The following is a 13,620-nucleotide window of genomic DNA, read 5'->3' on the forward strand; positions in this document are numbered from 1 at the left end:
AAATTTGACCCTGAACTACCATGTCTACAACCAGTTGGTCAAGATCAAAGTGTAGTATCTGTTCTTCAGATGCTGCACTTCCATTTCTTGTTCTCTTTCGGTGGAGGAGAAATCCTTCACGACTGAGACAATTTTTATTTTTGTACCTTTTCTACACGTTAAAAAACGGCCCTGGTGTCTAATTCTGTCCCGTGTGGAGGCATAGTAAATAGGTACAACCAGTTGTCCGACGTGTTGACCAAAAACAAACCACAGTCGTAACCATTTATGAACATCACGGCATAAGTCCCACTTGAGGACTATGAACAACTCTGCTTTTGCCCAACTCTCTTTTCTCTTTTGCTAAAAAAGATGTTGTTGCTACCATGGCTGATATTGGTTGTCAAAGTTCCCTGGCCAATATCAAGGTGATCCATCGATTGGGACTGAGAAAGCACGACGTCATTTCTGTCACCATGCGAATGCACCAACAATAAAGCTATCAACATCCTTGGGTCAACCATTCTTCGAGTATCAGGCAAAGACCTTAAAGGCAAAAAGATAGAAACACATCAGATAGTGTATGTTACTGATATTGCAGACAAAGACTTTATTAGCAGGAAAGCTTTCCTGCTAATAAAGCAAGTGGTCTGCTTACCGAGAATTTTCCCACAATTAGTGAGCTGACATACAACAGAAATTATACCTAATCACCATTCCACTAAGCCAGATCTGTACCCCATGGTAAAAAATACAGTGTACGATGCCTGGAATGGTTACCAGAGTGTGCCAATCAGTTGGTGCACGACATCATATCTATCTTCGGTCATGAGGAAACACATTCCTCATCTGTCACCATTCTCTGACCTCAGCCACACCATCATCCTTTCCTCCATATGACACAGCGGTGAAAGTTCGGTTCAAAGTAACGATAACATGGTGAAGCAGTGCATTCATTACCTGTGTTCTTGTATGAGTACAACAAGTGTTACGAGGAGCTTTACATGATTGACAGTGTTGTTGCAGCATATTTTAATCCCCTCTGATTGGAGAGAAGACGTCCTTGATGCACACTAAGGAACCTCATCTATAAAGCATGCATATTCTGTCCCGGGATCACCCCCTGCTGTCGTAACCACATGAAACAACTGCAATCACTGCAGCCGGATGGTGCGCTCTCGACCCAGTACACAACCAATACCACCCGCCTCTCCAGCCTACCTAATTTCGGTGTTTATGTGCTGACTGTTTCATGTGTGAGGATGCCCACGGATAAATATAACATAAAACCAGTCGTTGTGTTTACTCAGCAACCATATTTATTTAATACTCTTCTTACACCGGTCACCTCCAAGGGGCGTTACTCCAAACGGTGTAACACCTGTTGCTGTTCATGCAACATCTTCCCTTTTCTCAAAGAAAGGAGAAAACAAACAACAAAAAAACGTCTGAACGGAATTAAAATAAAATATATATAAAAAAGTGACCTAGGCATTCATTAGACAGACTACCCTCCTGCCTAACAGGGATTATTCTGCCCTTCCCTACTTTATTTCGCGTAGTCCCTGAATCTCACAGGATCTCTCACTACTCTTCCTGACCGTGTTGTCCGTAGGCTTGCTTTTGTTTGTTCGGGGCTTGATATCATTGGGGGTGGTGTCGGGTTAACTCTCTCTCCCAATTCACCTTCATACCCAGTTTGGTCTGTGTCATCACTCTCTTCTATGCCGTTACCTTCATTCCTGACTATTTCGCTCTGCACTCCGCATGGCTGGTGAATCTGCACTCCGCATGGCTGGTGAATCTGCAGTTTTTTTCAAGTCGACCCTATTCCGTCGATATAGCTCCCCATTCACTTTTACATTGTATGAACGCTCATCCAGTCTCTCATACAATTGCCTTCTTCCACTCTCTCCGACCCTTTATGTGGGGTTTCATCCGTACTACATCTCCAGGGTGTAATGGTTGAAGTGGTTTCACTTTGTGGTTAAAAAACTGTTCTTGTCTCCTGCTGTCTCGTTTGACACACTTTTTGGGGGGGTTTTGGCCAATTCTGGTCTGAGTAACTCCTCTCTAGTTGGGAGAAGCATTTTTGTTCTCCTTGACATCAGCTTCTGAACTGGTGATAAGAGACCCTTAGATGGTGTATTCCTATGATCCAACATTGCTAGGTATGGATCAGCCTTATCCTCGATCGCTTTCCGGAAAAGGTTCTTTTCCATTTTTACTGCAGATTCCACTTTCCCATTCGCCTTGCTATTGTATGGACTGACAGGTGTATGTATAAAACACCACTTTTTAGAAAAGGTGGAAAATTCCTGGTTGCTAAACTGAGGCCCATTATCAGTTACCACCTGATCTGGTATTCCATGTCGTGCAAAATGATGTTTCAGTTTGGTTACTACTGTCTTAGCTTCTGTATTCTGAAGATGATCAATTTCCCAGAAGTTGCTCATGTAATCCACAGTACAAAGATAGTCTCTATCTGTAAACTTAAACAGGTCCACTCCCACTTTCGCCCAGGGTCTGTCAGGAACTTCATGAGCCATTAATGGTTCGGCTGGATTGGCTACTTCGTATTTTCTGCATGTGGGGCATTTTGAAACATAGTCTTTGATCTCACTGTTCATGTTTGGCCAATACAAACATTCTCTTGCCCTTCTGCAACATCCTTCTATTCCTAGGTGTGTAGAATGCAGCTTCTCCTTCAGTATAACCCGCTGGGTAATTGGAACCACTACACGATTACCCCTGAAAATTAACCAATCTTGTACAGTCATTTCATTTCGTATACCAAAAAACGGTCTCACCTCTGGGTCAAGATGTATTTTTTCGTCTGGCCATCCCTCCACAATTACTTGCTGCAACTGCTGCAATGCTTCGGTATTCTTTTATGGCTGAGCGCAGTTCAAGCAGCCTCCTCTCTGTTACAGGAATGTATTCAGCTTCCTTGGCATCATCTTCATTGTCCATATCTTCGCTGTTCACTCCGTGGATATATGCTCTTGATAGCGTGTCTGCAAGGAACATCTTCCTACCTGGATGGTACAGAACGGTAGCATCGTAAGCCTGTAATCGCATCAGCATGTTTTGCAGTCGTTTGGGGCATTTTCCCAACTCTTTTTTCATGATAGTTTCTAATGGCCTATGATAGGTCAGTACCGTTATCTGTCGACCAAACGTATATTGATGAAACCGTTCGGTAACATAGACTACTGCTAGCAGTTCTTTTTCAATTTGCGAATATCGGGTTTCTGTGTCAGTCAGCTCACGGCTGATATAGGCTAGAGGTTGACCTTCCTGCAGTAGTGCAGCCCCCATACCCTTCTCACTTGCATCACATTGAATGACCAAAGGTTTGTTGGGTTCATAGTATCTCAATACTGGTGCCTCACTCACTAACCTTTTAATTTTTCCAAAAGCTCTTTCATGAATTTGGGACTACGTCCATTGCACATCTGCCTTCATTAAATTCCGAATTGGGGCCATCACGTCGGAAATATGTGGCAGAAACTTTGCCAAGTAGTTCACAAATCCAGCCAATCTTTGCACGCCTTTAACATCTGTTGGGCATCGCATATCTTTTATAGCTTTTACCTTCCCAGGGTCAGGAAGTAACCCATCACTGGTTATCGTGTGACCTAGGAAAGATATAGATGTTTGTCGTAGGTTCAATTTTCTAGCATTCAATCGAATCCCACGATCACGGCATCTCTGCAACAGTTTTCTCAGTTTTTTGTCATGATCAGCTGTTGCTTCCCCCATTGTTTTACCTTTCCCAATCACCAAAAGATCATCTGCATTGTTGATCACACCCTCTAAATCCCATACATTGTTAAAGAGGGCCGTTTGAAATATCTCTGGAGTTGGAGTAATCCCAAATGGTAAAACCTTCCACCGAAACCGACCAAATGTAGTCAAACGACTGCTGACTTCATCCAATTTCAAATGCCAAAATCCATCTCGTAAATCCAGGGTGGAAAATACTTTGCTGTCAGCCAGTTCTGGCAGCAAATCATCCAATATAGGTAGTTGGAAATGTTCCCTTTTCAAAGCCTTATTCAGTGGTCTTGGATCTATGCAAATCCTTAGATTTCCATTTTTCTTCATCACCAATGCCAATGCACTTACCCATGGAGTTGGCTCACTTACTGGTTCAATAACTTTCTTTTTAACCAGTTTCTTTAATTCAACTTTTAATTTGTCTTTCAGTGCGACTGGCACTCTTCGTGCCGCAGTTACATTTGGTGTTACTGCTGTATCCACCTCCACATGTACCGCTCCAGGTAACTGACCCAATTCCTCCTTAAATACATCTCTGAACTCGTTTATAATGCTGTCAGAGTTCTGGCTGCTGGATTCATCCACTTGGGAAATTTTGGCTATCATTTTGAACTGGTCCTGGTTGATTGTGATGAGTGCCATCTTCTGAATTGCATTTGCTCCCAGTAAAGGATGGAAATGCTCTTTTACAGTGACAAACTTAACTGCATATTTTTATCCAGTTTTGGGGTTTATGATTTTGACTCGACACTCTCCCAATGGCTTCACTTCTGTTCCATTCCACATGACCAGTGTCTTATTTGAAGGCTCCAGTGTTTTCCCCATTACATGCTTCTCATTCAGTATGTTTACTGATGCTCCACTGTCAAGTTGAAAAATAATTGGCTTGCCTTTCACCATCATTTCCGCTTTTATGACCTCATGATTCACATCGTTACCTTTTTCTTTTATTGTTACACTGTCTACCTGCCCATAGTCTGAAGAACTACTACTGTCATCTTGATCCTCGTATTGTTGCGTTTTGACAGTCTGCACCTTCTTTTTCCTTGCTAGTCTGCATTTCGCAGAAAAATGATTTTTTTCATTACAGTTGTAGCATGTCTTGCCAAATGCAGGACATACTTCCTTGTTTGGTCCATGTTGCAGTGTACATGCTCTGCATTTTCTCACAGTTTTTCCCCTGGCGTTTCTTGTGTCTGAACTCCACTCGGTTCACTCTCTCAGGCCTTAGGATACTGGCTTGTAACGTAGCATTTTCAGACAGCTTACAAATGTCTATACATCTTTGTAAATCCAGCTGTCTTATTTTAAGTAACTCAGCTTGTGTCTGAGGGTTACGTATTCCCAGCACTACTTGATCTCTGAGTACTGAGGAAACGAATTGTCACAAAAAATGCACGTTTTTACTAACGTCCGAAGTGCCGTAATAAAAGATTCCACGGTCTCCGTTTCTCCTTGCTTTGTCCTGTGAAAAACATAACGCTCGTAAGTTTCATTTGATTCCCCTATAGCATATTTATCAAACGCCTGAATAATTTCCGTAGGCGTTCTTTCATCTTCGTTGAAAAGTGAAACCCATAGTACACTTTCAAAGCATCATCCCCTAACGTATGAAGCAAAAGTGCAGTTTGATATTGTATCGACTGTGTTGTCAGATACGTAATAATAGCATAATTATGCCATTTCAGCTTAAATAGCTTCCAATTCTCTGTCAAATTCTGCTCCATACAAAGGGGTGGTGGTGGTCTTATGCCAGCTACCGATCTGTTTATTGCACTCATGTCTCCTTCCGACATTTTTTCCTCACCACCTCGTGGCGTCGTACTTTTCACACCGAAAAATTAAACGTTACTGATCTGTTTTTTTTTTTCTTTTTCTGCTACCTTTCCACCGTTTTGTTTTTTCTTCGCTTTATTGTACATCCCACCGCTATCACCATGTTTTATGTGTGAGGATGCCCACGGATAAAATATAACATAAAACCAGTCGTTGTGTTTAGTTGGCAACCATCTTTATTTAACACTCTTCTTACACCGGTTACCTCAAAGGGGCGTTACTCCAAACGGTGTAACACCTGTTGCTGTTCATGCAACATACACCCATGCAATCAGGAAACATGGGAAGGGGGTTAAAAAGTCGAGGGAAAATCTATTCCAGGATTATCGGCACATAAAGGCTGCAACCGGATTTTGCTATTTTTCGCATCATTTGGGAGTTTGTGCGTCGAAAGTTCACAAGTGCTATTTCCTCAGAGCACAGTCAATTAAAGAGTTTACAAAACTGGCAAAGAGATGCAACATTCCGGCGATGTGACAGGGCTGGAGCATGGCCGATAGTGCGTAACTTATTAGATTTGACACTTTTTTGATCATGTCTAATAGGTAAAGACTAGAGTTAGATTCATCAGCTTAGATGTGGCAACAATATTTTTACATAGCCGAATTATGGCTTTGTAAAGATATAGGATATGTGGGAATGTTAGGCCGAAAAGTTTCAAAAATGGGTTGTCAGGTAATATGTTTTTTGTTATGGCAATTGTTTGGAGAATTTTTTTAAAATACTTTTTAAAGGAAAGAAGCTTAGTCTTAGTAGCATTACATAAGTTTATCCATTTGCGGTCCCATTCCTCTACAAACTGAACGTAGTTTTCTAATGCCTCTGCTACAACTTTAAATATGTGTACATTCGTTTTTCCCTCATGTCTATTATAGTGAAATTATAAAACTAATGAAAATATTCTTCAAATTTTGTGTACATTCGTTTTTCCCTCATGTCTATTATAGTGAAATTATAAAACTAATGAAAATATTCTTCAAATTTTGTGAACATTCGTTTTTCCCTCATGTCTATTATAGTGAAATTATCATACTAATGAAAATATTCTTCAAATTTTGTGAACATTGGTTTTTCCCTCATGTCTATTATAGTGAAATTATAAAACTAATGAAAATATTCTCCAAATTTTGTGAACATTCGTTTTTCCCTCATGTCTATTATATTGAAATTATCAAACTAATGAAAATATTCTTCAAATTTTGTGAACATTCGTTTTTCCCTCATGTCTATTATAGCGAAATTATAAAACTAATGAAAATATTCTTCAAATGTTGTGAACATTCGTTTTTCCCTCATGTCTATTATAGTGAAATTATCAAACTAATGAAAATATTCTTCAAATTTTGTGAACATTCGTTTTTCCCTCATATCTATTATAGTGAAATTATAAAACTAATGAAAATATTCTTCAAATTTTGTGAACATTCGTTTTTCCCTCATGTCTATTATAGTGAAATTATCAAACTAATGAAAATATTCTTCAAATTTTGTGAACATTGGTTTTTCCCTCATGTCTATTATAGTGAAATTATAAAACTAATGAAAATATTCTTCAAATTTTGTGAACATTCGTTTTTCCCTCATGTCTATTATATTGAAATTATCAAACTAATGAAAATATTCTTCAAATTTTGTGAACATTCGTTTTTCCCTCATATCTATTATAGTGAAATTATCAAACTAATGAAAATATTCTTCAAATTTTGTGAACATTCGTTTTTCCCTCATGTCTATTATAGTGAAATTATCAAACTAATGAAAATATTCTTCAAATTTTGTGAACATTCGTTTTTCCCTCATGTCTATTATAGTGAAATTATAAAACTAATGAAAATATTCTTCAAATTTTGTGAACATTCGTTTTTCCCTCATGTCTATTATAGTGAAATTATCAAACTAATGAAAATATTCTTCAAATTTTGTGAACATTCGTTTTTCCCTCATGTCTATTATAGTGAAATTATAAAACTAATGAAAATATTCTTCAAATTTTGTGAACATTCGTTTTTCCCTCATGTCTATTATATTGAAATTACAAAACTAATGAAAATATTATTCAAATTTCAAGAGTTCACAAGTGCTATTTCCTCAGAGCATGGTCAATTAAAGAATTTACAAAACTGGCAAAGAGATGCAACATTCCGGCGATGTGACAGGGCTGGAGCATGGCCGATAGTGCGTAACTTATTAGATTTGACACTTTTTTGATCATGTCTAATAGGTAAAGACTAGAGTTAGATTCATCAGCTTAGATGTGGCAACAATATTTTTACATAGGCGAATTATGGCTTTGTAAAGATATAGGATATGTGGGAATGTTAGGCCGAAAAGTTTCAAAAATGGGTTGTCAGTTAATATGTTTTTTGTTATGGCAATTGTTTGGAGAATTTTTTTAAAATACTTTTTAAAGGAAAGAAGCTTAGTCTTCGTAGCATTACATGGGTTTATCCATTTGCGGTCCCATTCCTCTACAAACTGAACGTAGTTTTCTAATGCCTCTGCTACAACTTTAAATATGTGTACATTCGTTTTTCCCTCATGTCTATTATAGTGAAATTATAAAACTAATGAAAATATTCTCCAAATTTTGTGAACATTCGTTTTTCCCTCATATCTATTATATTGAAATTATCAAACTAATGAAAATATTCTTCAAATTTTGTGAACATTCGTTTTTCCCTCATGTCTATTATAGCGAAATTATAAAACTAATGAAAATATTCTTCAAATTTTGTGAACATTGGTTTTTCCCTCATGTCTATTATAGTGAAATTATCAAACTAATGAAAATATTCTTCAAATTTTGTGAACATTCGTTTTTCTCTCATATCTATTATAGTGAAATTATAAAACTAATGAAAATATTCTTCAAATTTTGTGAACATTCGTTTTTCCCTCATGTCTATTATAGTGAAATTATCAAACTAATGAAAATATTCTTCAAATTTTGTGAACATTGGTTTTTCCCTCATGTCTATTATAGTGAAATTATAAAACTAATGAAAATATTCTTCAAATTTTGTGAACATTCGTTTTTCCCTCATGTCTATTATATTGAAATTATCAAACTAATGAAAATATTCTTCAAATTTTGTGAACATTCGTTTTTCCCTCATGTCTATTATAGTGAAATTATAAAACTAATGAAAATATTCTCCAAATTTTGTGAACATTCGTTTTTCCCTCATGTCTATTATATTGAAATTATCAAACTAATGAAAATATTCTTCAAATTTTGTGAACATTCGTTTTTCCCTCATGTCTATTATAGCGAAATTATAAAACTAATGAAAATATTCTTCAAATTTTGTGAACATTCGTTTTTCCCTCATGTCTATTATAGTGAAATTATAAAACTAATGAAAATATTCTTCAAATTTTGTGAACATTCGTTTTTCCCTCATATCTATTATAGTGAAATTATAAAACTAATGAAAATATTCTTCAAATTTTGTGAACATTCGTTTTTCCCTCATGTCTATTATAGTGAAATTATCAAACTAATGAAAATATTCTTCAAATTTTGTGAACATTGGTTTTTCCCTCATGTCTATTATAGTGAAATTATAAAACTAATGAAAATATTCTTCAAATTTTGTGAACATTCGTTTTTCCCTCATGTCTATTATATTGAAATTATCAAACTAATGAAAATATTCTTCAAATTTTGTGAACATTCGTTTTTCCCTCATATCTATTATAGTGAAATTATCAAACTAATGAAAATATTCTTAAAATTTTGTGAACATTCGTTTTTCCCTCATGTCTATTATAGTGAAATTATCAAACTAATGAAAATATTCTTCAAATTTTGTGAACATTCGTTTTTCCCTCATGTCTATTATAGTGAAATTATAAAACTAATGAAAATATTCTTCAAATTTTGTGAACATTCGTTTTTCCCTCATGTCTATTATAGTGAAATTATCAAACTAATGAAAATATTCTTCAAATTTTGTGAACATTCGTTTTTCCCTCATGTCTATTATAGTGAAATTATCAAACTAATGAAAATATTCTTCAAATTTTGTGAACATTCGTTTTTCCCTCATGTCTATTATATTGAAATTACAAAACTAATGAAAATATTATTCAAATTTCAAGAGTTCACAAGTGCTATTTCCTCAGAGCATGGTCAATTAAAGAATTTACAAAACTGGCAAAGAGATGCAACATTCCGGCGATGTGACAGGGCTCGAACATGGCCGATAGTGCGTAACTTATTAGATTTGACACTTTTTTGATCATGTCTAATAGGTAAAGACTAGTGTTAGATTTATCAGCTTAAATGTGGCAACAATATTTTTTACATAGGCGAATTGTGGCTTTGTAAAGATATAGGATATGTGGGAATGTTAGGCCGAAAAGTTTGAAAAATGAGTTGTCAGGTAATATGTTTTTTTATGGCAATCGTTTGGAGAATTTTTTTAAAATACTTTTTAAAGGAAAGAAGCTTAATCTTAGTAGCATTACATGTTTTCATCCATTTGCGGTCCCATTCCTCTACAAACTGAACGTAGTTTTCTAATGCCTCTGCTATTACTTTAAATATGTTTTTCCCTCATGTCTATTATAGTGAAATTATCAAACTGATGAAAATATTCTTCAAATGCCATATGAATATATCAGATAAAAAGAGTATTTTTCAACCTTCAAAAGAATTTTTTAATTTCTTAGGAACACAATGAGTTCAGAAAAAAATAGCATTGCTTTCAATTGAAAAAATATTCTTCACTAATACACAAGAGATCAAGTTGAAATGATCTTTTCTCACAAATTAAAACAATAAGAATGAAGTAAAATCAAATATTTATTTCTATATAAGATTTTATTAAGTTTATATATTTTTATATGTACGCATATGTATATATTTTTTATATGTATTCATATGTATATATTTTTATATGTATGCATATGTATATATATATATTTTTATATGCATGCATGTGTATATATTTTTATATGCATGCATATGTATATATTTTTTATATGTATTCATATGTATATATTTTTATATGTATGCATATGTATATATTTTTATATGTATGCATATGTATATATTTTTATATATATGCATATGTATATATTTTTATATGTATGCATATGTATATATTTTTATAGGTATGCATATGTATATATATTTTTATATGTATGCATATGTATATATATTTTATATATATGCATATGTATATATTTTCATGTTTGTTTTCATTTTTACAAAATATCGAAACAATAGGTAAAACTTTTTCTGGAATTGTGTAACAGAGCACGTGTGAGAAAATCAGCAGCAGCTGTAAGGTAGCTAGCTGGTGAAAATATATTGTCTTTAAGCTTAATAGCTACCGGTTTTGAAGATCTGGATATGTACATAATTGGAACAGATTATCTCTTTTCAAGGAATCAGATTAGGAGGCAACTATTTGTGAATCTGGATTATTTTTTATAAATTGAAGTTGTGTCTAATATTGCTAGTGTGGTAGACATGTGTAAAAAATCGGATCTTTGTTTTTTCGACAAAACTATTTTATTATTTTATATTGCAACCGAGTTATTACTTTATTTTATGTGGATATGCTTGTGTTTTGAACATATCATAACCTCGACGCTTTCACGTCGAGACTACTGAAACAGCAAAATTCAGTAACGCACGTGTGACTGTATAAAGATTACTTCAGCTGCCCGCACATAGTTTTTCTACGCCCACGCAGATTTGTCTTTTCATGCGGACGTCTTAGGAAGCATATTACATTATAAAGATATTGTTTTTTTCATCCAACCAAGAAAACAAATTATTTTTTTTCTGACGGTCTCCGTGTAGCAGGTTGAAATGTATAAATAGTGCATTTTGCGCCAAACCAATGAGTCAACCTTATTTTACACTTTATTTTAAGTTTTTATTATCTTGAGTTTGCGGGACTTACACCGACACCCATAGTCCCACAACAAACGTATATAAATATATGGAAGCGCTGTCAAGCGTTCAAACAATTCTTGTGTCATTCGAAAACTTGCCCTTTTTTTTATCTTTTATTGTTTTATTAGAATTAATAAATTTGTTAAAATATAGTATATCTAGAAATAGAATTTCCAGCCCCTGTTTTGAATTCTTTGCTATGGTCAACATAAGTTTTCTTTCGATCCTTCAAAACAGTTAATTTAAGCACGTGATCTTCCTAAAAATGGATGCTCTAGGGCGACCAGATCCAGATTTCCCTTTTTACCAAGCCTTCGACTTCAAACCTTTGTCCTTTTTTCATCCAACGAAGAAAACAAATTAAAAAAAAAAATTCTGCCGGTCTCCGTGTAGCAGGTTGAAATGTATAAATAGTTCATTTTGCGCCAAACCAATGAGTCAACCTTATTTTACACTTTATTTTTATTTTTTATTCTCTTGAGTTTGCGGGACTTACAGTGTAAGTCACTTACACCGACACCCATAGTCCTACAACAAACGTATATAAATATATGGAAGCGTTGTCAAGCGTTCAAACAATTCTTGTGTCATTCGAAAACTTGCCCTTTTTTTAAATCTTTTATTGTTTTATTAGAATTAATAAATTTGTTAAAATGGCAGTTTTCTTGCTTTATTTTATGTCGTATGGTCTTTACTTTGGGTATTGCGTCATTCTTTTGGAGATAAGACGTCTTTGCGTCTTAGTTTCTGTCGGGTTGAAGGGCCGATAGTACCACTCAGGCTATGACAACATAATTGTGTGAAATTCGCAATTTTTATATGCGTAGAGCGAAATACAAGGTGGTCGCTAAAAAATCGGGAAATTTATTAAACAACGATTTATTTTGACAAAGAATAATCTTTACAAAATTTTTCATAGATACTCAAAATGTCACTTCAATGCAACGTAGAAATCCAATAAAAGAACCAATCCAAAAACAGCAATCACGCATTTTATTCATGATCTCAGCTGACCTTCAGATTCCCCGTTTTTCTTGCGACCACACTGTATAAATTGAATACGATTATAAAAATAATTAGAAAATCGAAACAAGTAATTGTATTAATAGAAACACATTTCTAGTTAAAAAAATAACTAGGATTAAGGATACGAATTCATCTGTAGCAGTTATATTTTAATGGAATTTGTATTTTCATTTCAATTAAATGTATTTGCTCTGTTAGATCTCCATGGACACATGTTTTATCATCTTTAAGTCCTATATGTGGCTAAGCGTACATAGATTAAATACACAGATTTCAGTTATTGGTACACAGTGCTGAAACAGTTGAGCCAATGAAATTGCTTGTGACAGTGAGAGAAACTTAATTGAAGCCTCATCTTATCCTTTTTCACAGGACGGGTTAATGAGACACGCTAGTTGGAAAGAGGGATAGCGCCCAAGTGGAAGAGCACGCTATCCTGTAAAGCATTCTTGGGAAGCCCCGTCCGCATTCCATGATGGAGGTTTCTCAGGGTATTAGCAATAATTATAATAAGCGATTAGTGAATGTCAAACTATTTATATGTTTTGTTTCATTAATCCATTATCCCAGGCATTATCTACTTATTTCGGATCAAAAATTTTATATTACTTTTTGCGTGAAGGCTTGCAATAGAACTAAGAAAGCTGTTTACCACGGGATTAATTTGACATTCTTGAGAACATAATTTTTGAAAGCTTAATTCTGAATATGAATTGACCTTGAGTTTAACGTATGCCGTAGAATGCATATAAACATATCATACTTTTGTGGTTGTATTTCCATGTAGTATGTGTTCTGTCCTTTTTGAAAGCTAGCATGTTTTAACTATATATTAGTAATAAACGATGAATCACATTCCACAATAAAATTATTACCAAGGAGTTTTTTAGGGTGATTAAATTTATTTTGTGTATGGATGTGCGTGCTATATTTAAGGATTGAAGAGGAAACTACTATACTACCTACGTATACTTTGTAGTGATGATAAATTCCTATCGTCATTTCCAAAACAAGTTAGTTCTTGCAAGAACGTGTAAACTCAAATATTCTTAACCTTTTAAAACAACTAGAAAAATTACACT

Source organism: Euprymna scolopes, chromosome 46 (assembly GCF_053919585.1).
Source record: "Euprymna scolopes isolate OS-2025 chromosome 46, ASM5391958v1, whole genome shotgun sequence".
NCBI lineage: Eukaryota > Metazoa > Mollusca > Cephalopoda > Sepiida > Sepiolidae > Euprymna > Euprymna scolopes.